Source organism: Sus scrofa, chromosome 5, assembly GCF_054392235.1.
Source record: "Sus scrofa isolate SSC_HxYL_T2T_F1_AM1 chromosome 5, Sscrofa_HxYL_maternal_Yorkshire_Landrace_v2.0, whole genome shotgun sequence".
Taxonomy (NCBI): Eukaryota; Metazoa; Chordata; class Mammalia; order Artiodactyla; family Suidae; genus Sus; species Sus scrofa.
Window position 1 is genome coordinate 56395699 of NC_139387.1, and position 16106 is coordinate 56411804.

The 16106-nt window shown below is 38.3% G+C and overlaps 1 long non-coding RNA gene across 1 annotated transcript in view; it reads left to right on the plus strand.

The window, feature by feature from the left end:
- The window catches only part of LOC146403381 (uncharacterized), a 479111-nt gene that overhangs the window by 421198 nt on the left and 41807 nt on the right, over nucleotides 1-16106 (plus strand). Inside the window, exon 7 of the long non-coding RNA XR_014803745.1 lies at nucleotides 12406-12517. This is a non-coding gene — a long non-coding RNA (uncharacterized LOC146403381). The remainder of the gene's footprint in view (nucleotides 1-12405; nucleotides 12518-16106) is intronic.

The window sequence follows — 16106 nt, forward strand, 5'->3', positions numbered from 1 at the left end:
GACAATGAGTATTCTTTCTGAAATGGGCAGGGGGGTCATTTGACTCCTAAAGAATTATTTCAACCGTTTATAATATGAAAGCCCCTATTGCGCAAAAGGGATTGTTTAATCTAGTATTCTTTTGTTTAGTCAAAATCTTTCTCTGTATCATAGGTAATATTATTAATAAACTTGTGTTCTTTTTATCAACTTACATATTTAGATGTGAAAAACCTTCTAGTTCTCTTTCAGTATATCCACTGTCTTCTGTTACCTGAGTATAGTTCCCAGCCATTTTCTTTTTTTTTTCCTTAAAACTTCTTGCTGACAGATTTTTCCTTTGCTTAATAGTTCTTTGCAACTCTTTGGATATAAATATGTTTCACCTGGTAAGCCATTTTAATAGCAACCTAAATTAAATCATGTAGGAGAAGAAAGACTTAAAAGGAGGTTTAAAACATGCCATATATACCTTGTTTTTTAGCAGTGAAAAGAAAGGTCTGCAGAGAGGTTTCAAAGTCATTTATAAAGTTTTGGGAAGGTGAGTCTTTGTTCCCAGAATGTTCTAATAGGTTTATATTTGTTCTTCTATTTATGATCCAGAAACACCTTATGCATATGTTCAGTCCTTTTCCTCTGAAGCTTTTGAGGATTAGTGATTTTTTTTTAAAAGCTATCTTTTAAAAATATGTATGATTTGATAGAAATATAGTTATGTGCTACTTAGAGTGTTAGGATACTTAGTTCAATTTTTCTGTAAATTTACTTGAAAATCTGAAGCTGATTTCAGCTGGTATTAAGCAACCTCATTTTTTTAAAGGGGGATTTGGGTTGCATCTCTGTATGCTTTGAAAAAGTAAAATAGTTATTTTATTTATTATATTAAATGCCAACAATGAATTATAGACTCTTTAGGAATAATACATTGTTGAAAAGATTTTAAGATCTCTTATTAAGGAGGAAGAGTTTATCTGTCTTTATAGAGCAAGTTACTTAGTTTAATCTTTGTCCCAGAGAACTCTCAAGCCAATAAGTTTTGATAATCTGAATATGTATAAAACATCTCATGATCCAAAACTGAGCTATGAAACAAAAATATATTGAAATGGCATTCTCGATAAAGATAGATCATTGAGATAAGCATTACCTATGTGATCATGGTCTGTATCTATGAGGATGAGTCTGATGAAATTTGCTTGCCATTTTTGGAAAAATGTTTTTTTTCTCATTTACATTCTTAATTCATATCACTTCTCTAGGTATGCATTACTCATCACCTCTTTATGGAAAAAGCCTTGGCCTATTCACATATCCCTCTTAACAGAACCTTTTTTCTGAGCACCACTCCCTACTCTGATTCCCACTCCATTCTCACTCCCACAGCTTCCCATCAGTGACAGCATCTCTATGATTGGGATCAGGAATGCCAACCAGCCAGCACTGACCTGCACTCTAAGACCATCCATTACTTTGGACCCCTTATCCTTGAAAAACATTTAAGTAATGTGAAATATGGCGTAGGTTTTTTTTTTCTGTGTTTTGTTCTCATAACCAGGGTGAATTTGCTTATACTTTGGAAGTAAACTGTTTATTCAGAAAACCAACCCTAATAAGTGGAATCTACAGCACCTCAATAATGGTCTGAAGGCTGTGATTTCTTTTCAGTTTGGATTCTAATTATGGAACATGTATTCATTTGTATCTCGAAAAGAAAGCATTTTCTGGTCCAGGCAGAGGGCAGGCAGGCAGTGCATGCCTGTGTCCCACAAGGCTTGCTTCTTAGCACCCTAAGCCATGTCCCTAAGGCACATTCCATTGGCTACAAAGAATCACCCTTTGAGCCGAATTTGAAATGCTCTGACTTCAAATATGGGCACATAGAGAGCAAATGTCCTCCAAAAGATGAAAAATTACAGTGTGTGTCTTTAAATATAAAATTGCTCAAAACAGCAAGATTGAAACGATCCCCCCCCCTTTTTTTAAACCAACAAACAAAAAACTATTTTGTGGGCTAACCACAGAAACAGGTTCTAAATACATTAAAATATTTTATCCCATTATTTGTTTTGACCAATTGACCACAATATTAAAAATTCAATCATGGAGCAGCTGACAAGTGCAGTTGCCTAATTTTATTTAAGAGTTTTTTTTCCTTTTTCCATTTTTCCATCCTGTTAACGCTGCTGCCTGTGCCCAGACAGTAATGGGCTTCTTGTATGCCCACGACTGTTATGATCATGTAAATTTATTGGTGCTTAGAAGAAGCGAGCTATTAAAACATTACAACAGCCATTACAGCCGGGCTCGTGTTGGCTTTCGCTCCCAATGAACATATGCTTCCGAGTGAATGCCTAAACTCTTATTTATGGATTTAATTTAATATGCGGAAAGAATTCAAAATTAAATTTTGTGTCTGCCTCCAGAGAGTGTCAGTGTATAATAACATGGTAATTTTTACACATCTTTATGAGAAATGGGAAAATTAATTCTTTCTGACAAGTTGTAATTATTCGACTTGGAACAGTTGCAGCTGAGCAGTTTGCATGCCTGTTGTCTGGTGTTTCGCAGTGTAAGGGGAAAACTCAGGGATGGAGATATATTGTGCATCTGAGAGTTTCTAATAGCTTCTGACATTTTAGCCTTGCATATTATCAGGGTGCTCTTTAAGGAGTCGAGGTATAATCTATTATGTTGCCTGAGACACACACAATTGCAATAGCTGGAACGTTGTGCAGCAATTTTTTAAAAAGTGGGGACTATCTCTGGAATCATCCTGTAGATATATATAGTTGAAATTGATGTGACAAACGTTTATGTCTCTTAAGGGTACGTATTATCATCTGCTCTTTCACCTGAGGTGTACTCAGAACAGAAGGTCATTTCGTACGAGTAGAATTAGAGACCTGTATGTTTAAGATTAAATATGTTTACAGTGAAAATGTCCTTCCCTGCAAACCCGTTTCCCTCACCCCAGCCCCCCCAACACACATGCAAATGCTTTCATCATAAATGCCCACTATCCACCTGATCTTTAGTTTGGATATTTAGGTGTTCAGGAAAATGTAGGATTAATTTAACACACAACCAAACCCAAACAACCACCAGCTATGTTAGCAAAGAAAATATGGAACATGCTGTATGTGAAGAGATGGTATGCTGATTGACAGGCCAGCCTGGAGGGGAGTGGTGTCATCTCTGTGTGTAGGATCAATATAGCCCTTGCAAAATAAATGCAAACTTACAATGTAAGAAAGTGTTAGCAGATGAACATGAGAAAAATTCAATTGTCAAAAGCAGGCACATTTCCTTTTTTTGCTTTGGTACTTCTGCTACAGAACACAGGGATAAACAAGTGGCATGCCTCTGTTTTCTCAGTTGGTATACTGAAACTTTGACATTGTTTTAAGTGGCAAGGTTTTGTTAAAATTTTTTATTTAAAAATGAGATGTAAAGTGGAGTTCTATCCACTAGTGGCCTCCAAAATAGCATGTCAAGGCTAGGGTCCTGGCAGACGTCTCGCCAGGGAATTGCACTGGACCATGCTCTTGTTTCCTACAGATGCCATTGGCCACCGGGTTCTTTACTTCCCATCCCAAACGGCCCAGCAGTGGGCCCCTTTCATGCAAGAGATGCTGCATCTCACTGACTGGTGGTGGACCTTATCTTAGCGAGTTAAAAGGCACAGACATCATCTCAGTCCTGAATGAAGACAACTTTCAATTTTACCCATTTCCTTTTCATTGATTCTTACAAATCAGCTCTCATGTATTCTCATATTGTGATATAAGATCAAGAAGTAGGACCGCTGCAGTTTGGAAAGGTAGGCATAATAGTTCATTGGGACTAATGTAAAAAAACCTCTCAAACAGAGTTTCAACACTCATGAAAGGGGGACTGATAGCAGGCTCCTCCAGTTCCCCTCTGTCTTCCTGTACCTTCTCACCAGAGATATAGCAGAATCTCAGGAGGGGAGGTACCCGGCAAAGATATTATTTTGCCTTATTAGGCCACATATGCCACCTATAATTGTCAATAATAGCTGCATTTATTTTGGTGTGTATTTAATAAATTACCTTTTTGTCCTATGCACTACAAACCCATGAAAAGCAGCTGGGTTTTGGAAACTGGAAGATCACTTTGAAATGCTCTTCTTATAAGACCCAGATACTCTAAACTTCCAGACCTTCATTAGCCCCATTCAGGAGTAAATGGTATTTTTGAAGGATAGCATAAGATTTTGAGTGAAAACAGATTTAAAAGGATTTTTTATGACATAATAGTCTTATTTAATCTCTAATTTTTTTGAGGGAGAGCAACAATTTAAAGGCTCTCAATCCCTCTGAATGCATCAGATACATCAGATAACATCCACATTTAGAAACAACCCCAAACAAACAAAAAACAACTTTAGAAGTAGAAGCAAGTGTCCTTTCCAAATTTGATGTTACAGCAGCCATTTAAAAATAGGTATAGCAAGTCATCTCTTTGGGGTGTGCTGGAAGAGGGCCAGAAAGAGCCCCTGATCCGTGGAAAATGCCCTCCCCACCCCCAGCCCTACTGCCACAGGGGCTGAATCTTACTCAGAAAATAGCAGCACTTTGCTGACCACTGCACTTCCCTCCCCATTTAACTTAGTCCTTCCCTACACTCTTCTAAGACAGGCAGTGTAATAATCCCCTTTGCACAGAGGTAGACTTTCAGAGTTAGAGTGGTTAATAATTGCCAAGGTCACAGAGCCAGCAATGACTGAAAGTGAAACTCAAACCCACATTTTACCCTAAGTTATTCACTTCCTTTTAGTTGAAAATGTTGCTCACTCTTTCCCCAGGGTAGCTATTAAAACAGAGCTGAGAAGGGATGGAAATTTGGACCCCTGTGGATTGGATTGAGAGGGAATGAATGTGCACCCAGGACTCTCTGCTCTGCTCCACGATCTGCTGATCTCCCCACTTCCTTTAAGGGGTGCCATGTCTCCTGGTTACCCAAGCTTACCCACAGTCCTCCCTGACTCTTCTCTCTTGCCTCCTGTGTCCACATCTGTCACCGCTGTCTAATACATCTCCTTTAGTGTCTTGCTCTGGTGCTTCCTTCCTTTCCACTCCAGTTTTCACCATCCCTTGTCAAACCCTGGCTAACTCCCAGTGGGACTGTTTGAAATAGGCTTCTGTCTTCCAACAGTCTCTCCTCTTGAGCAAACTTCGGTCAGGCTCCTCTGAACTCTCTTCTCAAGGACTCTCTGGCTTTGGGGCTTCCACCTCTCCTCTGCATTGTCCAGGTTTAGCAAGAATCTTGCTAAGTCTTTTTAGACAGAATCCCCCCTCCTTAACACCAGCTCCCCCCCACCCCATGTCTGATCAGGTTCTTTATCTTTCTGCATACCCCAGATGACATTCTGATCCCTCTACCTTCAGTAGAAATCTTATTAGACTGGTCTAGTCTGAAACCCTTCCTTACCTCTGATGTTTCCTCTCAGTGATTTTTCATTCACAGACCCCCATCCCGCTCCTTGGCTATACATTCCCACCTTGCCTTTTCGTGTTCAGTTTTGAGCCCAGTCTCTTTCCCTTACTGCAAAATCCCGTTGTAGCATTGTAGTTCTTCTTCCTCTTGCCATATTTCCTCTGAATGAAGTCTGCCTTCCTGTTTTAACAAGCATCAAGAATGAGTAATTTTTCTCTTTAACACTTTCCAGTCTCTCATGAGATTATTGGGTAAATATCCCAAAGTTACCTTTGATGGAGCTCTTGCCTTGTTCGGAAACCTTCAGTGGTTCCTTATCATCTACCAAATAAAATAGGTTTGTTTTAGTCTCAGATTTTCATTCTGACTTCCTAGTCATTTCAAGTGTGTGCCTTGTATTCCACCTAAAGAAGGTTGCCATTCCCTGAACAAAAGAGTGTCCTCCCGGTCTCTACATCTTACTTCCTGCTTTCCCTTCCCCTGGGACTGCCTGTCCTCAGGCCTCCTGACATCTCTTTTAAGGTCCAGGTCATATGCTGCTTCCTCTCTCAGCATTCCCAGACTCCATCCTGATAGCCATCCTTCTGTCCTCCGAGGCTCCAGAGTACTTTGTTTTTACCTGTCCTGTTGCAATTATTATATGTGGTATTTATTTACATTATTGTACACCTGTCACATATATCTATGTATCATATATTTGAAGAGAGTTTCAAAGAAGCATGGAATTTCCTCACCAAGAGTTAAGAGGGAGCAATTTTTTTTTTGCCATACCCATGTTATGTGGAAGTCCCCGGGCCAAGAATGGAACCCACACCACAATAGCAACCTGAGCTGCTGCAGTGACAACACTGAAATGTTAACCCGCTGCGCACAAGAGGCTGGGTTCTTGCTGAGGATTCTAAGGAGACTTTACAAGAAGGAAGAATCAGTTTGGGGTAGGTTGCTGATTCTGAGGTGGGATAAGAGTGAAAATTAACTAGGGGTTGGAGGTTGTCATAGTTTAGAGCAGGATCATTTAGCAGCAATTGGTATTCCTTATAGGAAATGAAAAAAGCAAGTGGGTCTAGGGTGATGCTGGTAAAAAATGAGAGGCGTCCTAATGGCATTTTGCAACTACTGCATGACCTTGGAAGAAACAGTGTTTTCTGTTTTTAATATTTGCCTTTTTCTGTGTCTGTCTTCCAAGTCCGACTCATGGCAAGGCTGCTTTTCCTCCTTTTTAGTCTGAGCTGATTTTCATTCTTTCTGTTTAGGATAGATTTTGACACATATAAATAAATAAGTGAATTTAAAAATCCAGAGGAGAGATACTCTTATTTTTCTGGATTATTGCTTAAATGGCTAGAAACTGAAAGAAAAATTTTGAATGGCTGGAAGAATATGGTCCCTGTGGTCAGTGGTTTAAAAGTGGGTCTTCACACACTGTATTAGTCACATGTTGGTTGTCTACACTTATTTTTGCTTTTCCTTTGCCATTATAGTGACTTTCGTTTTCCTTGTGCCACCAGATAATTCCGTATTTTTACTCATCTCTTCCATCTCTGGCTCATTGTTTAATCTTTAATTATAGATATGGGGCTATAGAAATATGCTAAGAACATTTTCACAATTTCTTCACTTTCTTGTCCACCTCCCTGTCTCTTATATGCCTTTGGTTTAATGGATCAGAAGTCTACTTTTGTTATGTGTATTTGCTTACACATTTACACCCCCACAACACACACACACACACACACACACACAGAGGATATGAGGTAGTTTTTATTAAAGTTTTCCCTAGAGCAGAAACAAGTATAATCAATGTTAGAAACTGTTAAGCCATTTTCTTCTGATCCTGCAATCTTTAAAATTAGGTTAAAACTCTTTATGGCAGGCTTTTTTCCATCTTCAGACACTGTGTTCTGTGTTGTAGAATTTCTTATGGTGGTGATTTTTAAAAGGTACCAGATTCCATCCATTCCAGGATACTTTCCCTCATTCCTTCTGAAAGAACCCACTAATAACACCCCTAAGAATTTATTATTTTTTCTTTAAATGGATACCACAGCTGAAATCATATATTATTTGGCTCAATTTAAACACTAATGTTTCTTCACCTGCATTTATCAACCTGTCTACAACCAGAATGTTTAGAGCAACAATCTTAAAAAAAAAAAAAAAAAAAAAAAAAAAAAAAAAAGTGACCTCACCGTATTAGAATTCACAACGAGAGGTGTTCCATTAGCAAGTGGCTCAATTTTGGATTCAGTAGAACAAGGTAATTTGTCCCCAAGTAGAGGCCTCCCTTCCCAATGTTGTTGAATGTTACCTGGGCAGTCCTGGTCATACAACAGAGAGAGAGCATATCAATATTTTTGGTGTGTGCCATATATCAGAATGTGATTATAATCATTAGATCCGTATTTGCATTTCTCTGGCTCTCTGTTTTCTTTTTAATTGAGTTATAAAACAATTAGTTGACACCGTGTCTTTTTAGAACTCCCTGAGTGGGCCAGGAGCTGTTTGTTCTCCCTTGGACCTAAGTGCGGGAGGGGGCCCTCAGGAATCTCACTTTATTTTACCGCAGGGTGAAGGTCAGAGAGAAACAGTTTTTGTTCTAGTGCTGTTGCTTTCTGTTGTGACCTCTCTTGCATTGTTTGGCTTCCCTGCTCCCCCTTCGTGCTTTGAAGAGCCGCACACCAGGTGTTCCTGTTCTGAATTACACATGAAAGAACCTCATCCCTGGACTAATTAACTAGTAAACTGTTCCCGCCTCCCCTGGGTTTAATTGATGATGCTCTTAAAAGTGGAAGGCAGTTCCCCCTGCTCCCCCCTCCCCTTGATTTCACACCGGAGTCCTCTCTTCTTTATCTTTCCTATATGTAGAGGATGTTCCAGGTGATTTTTGATGTCTAGGTAAGGTGCCGGGGCCAGTCACATAGTTCATAAGATGATGACCCTGGATGGAAGGAAACTACTCTGGACTTTTCTTCCTGACTTTTTAAAGCTGTGCGTGTGACTCTTTCTCCAGGGAGTATTGTGTCCTGAGTGATCTACTTGCTCACAGTAGCAAGACCCAGAATCTCATCACTAACTTTCTGCATTTCTGCCTGTGATTTTCCTTCTTCTCAAAGCAGAGCAGGAAGCCAGTATGCCTAACGGGGTTTTCTGTTTTTATTTTTGATTGCGGTATTGGGAATATTACAGAAATATGAACATTTATAGAGTCGCATCTTGGCTTCCAGGACTCTGAGCCTGGTTGATTTTATTTTTCACCTGCGGGGCTTCTGGTTTCTGGGACTTATCCTGTGGGCACTCTTTTTAGGCACTGACTGTATTTCCGGGAAGTACAGGACTGTGTGCATGTGCAATGCAACAGCCTAGTCTTTCCTTTCTTCTTGTCCTCACTTTTAAAGATCTTATCTATTTTTTTTTTAATGTTAGGATTAAAAATTTAGTGTATGCATTCTGTAACTTTTCCCTTCATCATTCTGCTGTGATTGTATTGCTGTGGTTGGTTTTACTGTGCTTGTGTTTGATTGCTAAACTAGAATTAAAAGATTTAGAGTAAGTCTTAATGTGTGAGGGCATTTACAATGCTCTCTTTAAGCAAACTTTCTTATATAACCTTCCATATAATTTTGTATAACTGTGACTGTAGTTAATGTGTTGCATATTTGAGAGTTGCTAAGACAGTAACCTAAAAAGTTCATATCACAAGAAAAAAATGGTAACTGTGTGGTAATGGATGTTAACTAAACTTATTGTGGTGATCATTTCACAATACTTAGGAAAAAAAAGGAAAATTATTTCTGTATTCATTTGGCTCCCTAGGGCTGCTTCTTAAAATTCCAGCCCAAGTATGTAGGTATTCCTGAGTAACTCAACTGCAAGAACCCTCTTTGTCTTTTCCTTGTTTTTCCGTTCCCATGAGCACTGATGGACATTTATTTTGGTACTAACTTCCCGAACAGGACATGAAAGGCACAGTTTTGAAAAAAAAAAAAAATCACACGTATAATTATTTCTCTAAAGTATTAGTAAGAAAAATCATCGTTTTTGTTTTTGTCAAAGGCATTAAGCCTTGAAAAAGTATCATCCTATTGGAAAAATTGCTCTGTGGCTGAAGGATTTACTTATTGGATTGCACACTAGGTATGTGTGATAAGATTAGAGAGTTTAAACATTTTTATTGTGAACTTTTTCGTTTGCTTAATTGAAAGCTACTCGAGAATGGGTGTTGCCTGAATCTATCGTTCTGCTATCCTGGCCCATAGCAGAAGGCTTTGGTGCATGTGTAGTCAGTACATGTTTATTGAATGTTACTGAATTTAACTAAGTAAATTTTTACTTTGTGTTGGGTGTTGAAGAGAGCCAGGAATGGGAACTTGACAGAATGGTAGGGTAAACAATCTCTCTTCAATTATTAACAAGATGATAACAAAGATGTGGTCATGCTCCCTGAGTCCTTTAGGACTTGAGTGAGTCTGAATTAGCCTCTGACAGAAGCAGGGAAAAAAGTGAAGAAAAAATGCAGAGAATCTAGTTAAGTGTAGACAAAATGTGGAGGTCGTGGGTTTGTACCCAATGATCCTGTGAAGTCTGAAAATAGTTTTAAACATACACGCGGTTTTAATAACACAGATGTGTACCCCTCTGTCTCCCTCTTTTTTTCTCACATATCCTACACATGGCAATCACATGAATTTATACTGTATGCCATTACTCACATAGTTCATAATTCTTAAAGTATAAATAATGGCAGCTGCAGATCTAAAATCATCCACCTGATATTCACTTCTGTTGTACATTTTCATCTTCTGCATATTCTCACAGTGAAATTATAAATATATGTAAAGTTAATGCTACATGGTTAAAATGGTAGTTTAATAATGCATTTTAATATAAAATGAAGTGGAATCAAATGAATTCAGTGAATAATAATTGAGCTTTTACCTATGCGATAGATACAGTACTAGATTCTGGGTGTTGAAAAATGCAGTAACTGTATCTCTGGCCCTCTGGAAACTGCCAGTCTAATGTCAAAGAACGTCACACATAGAAAACTAGGCAATACAGTGTTATAAATGCTATATATAAAATACAGACATTTTAAAAACTACAGATATACCCAGAAAAGTTTATAGCTCTGAAGAGATTGGTTAACATTTCAGAGGAAGTATCTTTGGAGTTGAATCTTTTTTTTTTTTTTTTTTCTTTTTAAGGACTCACCAGCAGAATATGGAACTTCCCAGCCTACGGGTCCAATCAGAGCTGCAGCTGCTAGCCTACAGCCACAGCCACAGCCACAGAAATGTGGGATCTGAGCCTCGTCTGTGGCCTACACAGATGGCATGGCAATGCCATATCCTTAACCCACTAAGCGGGGCCAGGAATTGAACCTGAATCTTCAATGAATACTAGTCAGATTTGTTACCCCTGAGCCACAGTGGAACCTATGGGAGTTGAATCTTGAACTATGGATCTTTGAAGGTAATTCAGAGATTTCTAGTTTGGATAGTTCAATGCATGGCGATGCTTTGGGAATCAGAAAAACATATAGGTTTGAGGACTGGAGAATAGAGTTACTTGCAAATGCGTTAGACTTTAGTGGCTTAGGTCACCGAGAGAGGGTGCTCTAGGTAAAAACATGGAGCTAGGGCTTAGGCTAGAAATGAGAAGTGGATATGTGTACACACACACACACACACACACACACACACACACACTCATGCACATAACTTGGTTGTGTTTGAGGTAGAGGTGCTTGTTGAAGAAGGCCAAGAGTTGGGCAGATTTGCCCATGCAGAGAATGTGTGGAGGAAGAAGAGAAATGTCTACATGGAAAGGGCCAGCAAAGGGTGAGGAGGAAACCATAGTCGTTCAGCGTTGCTGTGAATTCCTAACATAACTGCAACCTCTGCCTCCTTTTTGTTCCCTTGAAGGATCTGGGGAGTGTGTTGGGCTCACTTTTTCCTTTTCTCTTCTCTGCCTCCTCCTTGTCCATAGTCATTAGTATAGGAAAATATATGCTTCTTTCTTTTGCTGCCTTTCCTAATAGACCATCCTTAACTAAACTTCAATAATTGAAATGAAATATCCACATATGAATAGGTTAAACATTTTTCACTTCCAAAGTCCAGCAGATTGGAGCTGATTCAGACTTATATGAGATTCTTATAGAACATGATTTTTTTTTCTTTTTACCATCTGCCCTCTCTCTTACTCAGATAAGCAGATTGTCCTTAGCTTTTCATGTTCTCTCCTAATATGTATCTTACTGATTGGAGCAAAATAGACGTTCAGAAGACATACTTACATCAGAATAATGTGATCACACACATTATTCACCCTAGACTCATAGTTTTCTTCAGTAATAACCTAATGTAATCATTTTATTGAAACATCTGAATGTATCTGCTGTACATATTTCCATACCACTGCTTTCAAATAAGCTGTTTCAGATCTGCTTTCTCGTCTCTTTGGTTATATTCCTAACATAACCCATGTTACTTTCTCCCACTTCTATCCCTTTGTTTTCTTGCCTCTCCCAGAGGCAAGCACTGTTAACAGATTCTTGAATGTCCTTCCAGATGTGTGATATACATAGGCAATCTTAAATTCATACACACATGCGTGCTCACAGGCAAACATATATCCATTTTGTTTGAATTTTTGTTCGAACCATGGGCATATTAGAGTTACATAAAATAAATATATAAAATTCTACCCTTCAAAATAAAGCAAATGGGCAAAATCCCAAAGATCTAAGGTTAGCTTTTCAGTTTTTTGAAACTTAAACTTTAACCTTTAGGACTTTTTACCCCATATCTTTTGGGTTCTCTTTATGAAATATATTTCCCTTTATGTTAAGAGTCTCTCAGTTGTAGTAAAATAAACTCAACTCAGTCTAATTTGAACTAGTTGAATTTTAGAACCTCTCTTTTCCGTTAGCTTCTAATTGACTCTGCTCTGATTTACTACTAGGGCTCAGGCTGAACTGAAGTGTCCTCCATACTGACAGCTCCAATTCTCCATTTGGAAGAGAGAGCCACCCTCTATGTGTAATTCAGAAAACCTCAGAGAAGGCCTGATTTAGGTACATACCCATCCCTGTACAATTATTGTTATTACTATTTGTGTGTGGGGGGATGGATATCAGATACAGAGTCAAGCATGGGCCAAGTACATACCTAAGCTACAAGTATGGGGGAGGAATATTGCCAAAGAAAAAGGGGTGCTTTTATCAGATGAGTAATGGGATAGCATGCTGGGCCGGTGAAATGTGCACCTAATGTAGTCCACAATATCCCTTTTTTGGAGTTCCCCAGAGGCCTACTGGTTAAGGATCTGGTGTTGTCACTTATGTGGCTCAGGTCACTGCTGTGACGGGGTTTGATCCCTGGCCTGGGAAACTTTTGCAAGCTGTGGGCGCAGCCAAAAAGAAAAAATTAGCGAACGATGTATTAGCCATGGAAAAAATAATATTTCTATGGTGCTGAACTTGTTTTTTAACAAAGACAAAAACCCTTAATATGTTGTTTATAACTATAAGGGGATTATTCAACTGAAAAGGTGTTTAATATTCCTTGAAAAAAACTTCATTATGGGTGAATTTAAATATTTTCTCTAATTATTCTTTGCTTTAAATTGGTATCATCCAACTGGTGATACCTGTTATTATCACAATGGAAGTGAAGTCATGACTGCATACCTGTATGTATTGCTTATAGTCAGATATTCTGGCAAATATGTATCATTATGTTTAAAAGCTGCCAGAAAAATCCCAGTTTTTCTATTTTCAAATTCTGTCTTGAGCTCTCCACTTCTATTCTTTTCTCCATTGCCACCTCCCTGTTCTACCATTTTTCTTCTGAACTTATGCAATAGTTTCTCCATGGTCACTCTGCTTACCCTTTCACCCTTCTCTCACAAATATTTTTGTCACACAGCCCAAACAATCTCTTTGAAATATAATCATGTCACAAAATATAAATCATATCATGTTAGCCTCTTGTTTAACATCCTCCAATGGCTTCTCATCATAACTGGAATTCAATCCAAATTCTTGGCCCTGACCAATAGGTTTTGCAGGATATGGCTTCTGCTTACATCCGTAACTTCCGTTTGAGCCATTACTCTCTCATTTATGCAGTTGAAATCATACTATCATTCATTTGGGGGAATATGTCAAAAACTGTCCCCAAATAGGGCCTTTGCATATGCTATTCCTGCTGTGTAGAACTGTCCCCTTCCCCACATCCACCCACCATGTCAAGCTTTTTCTTATCCTTCAGGATACGACCAAAATGTCAAGTTGAGAGAGGTCTTCCTTGCTACTTAATCTAAATTTTACCCTGCCCCTTTTTTTTTTCTGGCTTTTCACCACATTTGTTTTTTGTAAGCTTACAATTATAGAACTTTATGTCATTATGTTTACTTATTTACTGCCTGTCTCCCCTACTACATTGACAGCTGCATGAGGGAAGAATAAAGGTCAATTCCTGTTTTTTGACAGTGCACTGTTAGTATTTATTTAGCACAGTGGCTGGCACAGAATATTTGCTCAGGAAATATTTGTCAAATATCAAACAGAATGAATTTAGTAATCTCATTTAAAAATCCACTCATCTGAAAATCAAAAATATTCTTCTCTCTGATAATAAAAATAGAAAAGCAAACAAACAACCAAACCCAAACGAACAATGGCAAACACTGCTAGAAAGAGAAAGGAAGTTTGGTCAAGATGAGGGACAAGAAAAATGAAAAACAGTCCTCCAGAGAATTTAACCAAGGCTGGCTGAATACTTACAGAAGGGAAAAAAATAGATTCAAAGAGTAAAAATTATCCACGATAAAGTATCGCCAAATCACAGGAGATCGTGTTAGGTGTCTGCTGTGGGGACTAAAGTCTAATCTCAGGGCTACAGGGAACAACTGATAGAAAAATTAGACCAAACTGGATTGGATTATTGTAGTGCACTCACTTTTCTCTGTGTTTGGTTTGGGGTTCAAGCTTCCCAAGTTAGAGTATGGTAGTGGGCCTGTTTCTAATTCATTCAAAAGGGAGTGGTGGTTTGTTGTCTCATTGTCTTGCCAAGGCTGTTGTATAAGCATGTAGGGTCTCTGATTTTGTTTCTACAGTGTGGTGGCAGGAATGATGGCAAAAGTATGGAAGAGAAGCTTAGGAACTTTGTCAATCTGTGCTTTTAAGTTGCTTATAGGTGAATCTGGGAATACAGAAATTTCGGTGTCCTGGCCATGATTTGATGGCATGTGTATATATGGTCATGAGCTAAACTCAGTAACCAGATTAAATTTAGTATATTTGGTCTGCATTTAAAAATAGGATATTGACTTGTAATGGGCAATCTCATGTTAAAGCCATTTGTGATATATACCAGTCATATGCTAGTGAATACAAGCACATAACTATAAAAACTAGTTTGCTGAGCTTCAAGGAAGTCATCCCTGAGAAGCCTTTTAAGATTAGACCTGAAGCATGTTATCTTTACATCCCTCCTGCTATTGCTCTGAGATTCCTCCTTTGGGAATCTTTGACCTATATAATAAATCCATAAAAAGAAGTTTTACAATGGGGAATTGTGTTTGCATTAAAAACATGGGTTTTAATATATTTTTGACCCAGGATTAAAAGTCAGTCTCATTTGAATGTAATTCATTATTGTCTTTTAGAAAACTTAGCTATATTTATAATCATCAGAAAATGTCTCTCATCTTAACTTTCACAGAGATTCTCTTTGTGCATAGAGTTTGAGGAAGTCTATGATGTCATTCCATTATTTAGAAAGGAATCTGTTTTACACTTAGCAGTCAGTGTATCTGAATATGTGTCACAAATACTACCATCATGTATTTATGGTTACTCTTCATTTCTTATATGCTGAATGACTAAATTATAATAAAGGCTGAATAACCCCTTTTAGATTTAGAAAGGAAGTGGCTATCTTTGAGAAATGTTTTATTCTAATTAGTCCATTAGTCTCCAATGGAGACCAGTAGTGAATGGAGCTCACTGGACACTAATTCTTCTTTTCCAAGTAAAAACCCTTGACCAAATTTGTATCATGATGTAGTCCTGGAGATCTGTTCAAAATGCATCTCCTTTCTTTTCTTTCTTTTTTTGGGTAATGTTTCATAATATTCCACAAGTGATTTATGCAAGAACATTTGCCTGACGGAACTGCACGTTCTCAAGGTAGGCTGTTTTCTGTGAGGCCTGAACTTTCAGATTGTTCTTTTTGAGGGAGTAATTCCTTCAAAGTGTCCCAGGAGTTTGAATTTTACCGTCTTCTGTGAACTTGTCAGCTAACGATTTTGTCAGAAAAAGCCATACTCCAAATGTCCTAGGGCTGTTGTTAGGACAGACCTGTCATCTGCATTGTGTGATTCTGGTTTCCAGGCAACTCCTGTGTAGAAGGTACAGAGCAAAATTTTTCTACCTTACTTTAATATCTGCATTAGCCCATGAGAACGGTTTGATGCTGAGCAGACACTTTTTGAGAGATTATTATCTGGGAGAAGAAATACAGGCCCAAAGTGGATCAGGACCACAGGGGGGATCAAAGGAGGAGGAGAGAGATACTTTTGTTTTAGTTAAAGAAAAGAAAAATAGTGGACAGTATTTAACGTGAGTCTATTAATGTTCTAGATTTCTTTATAAAATG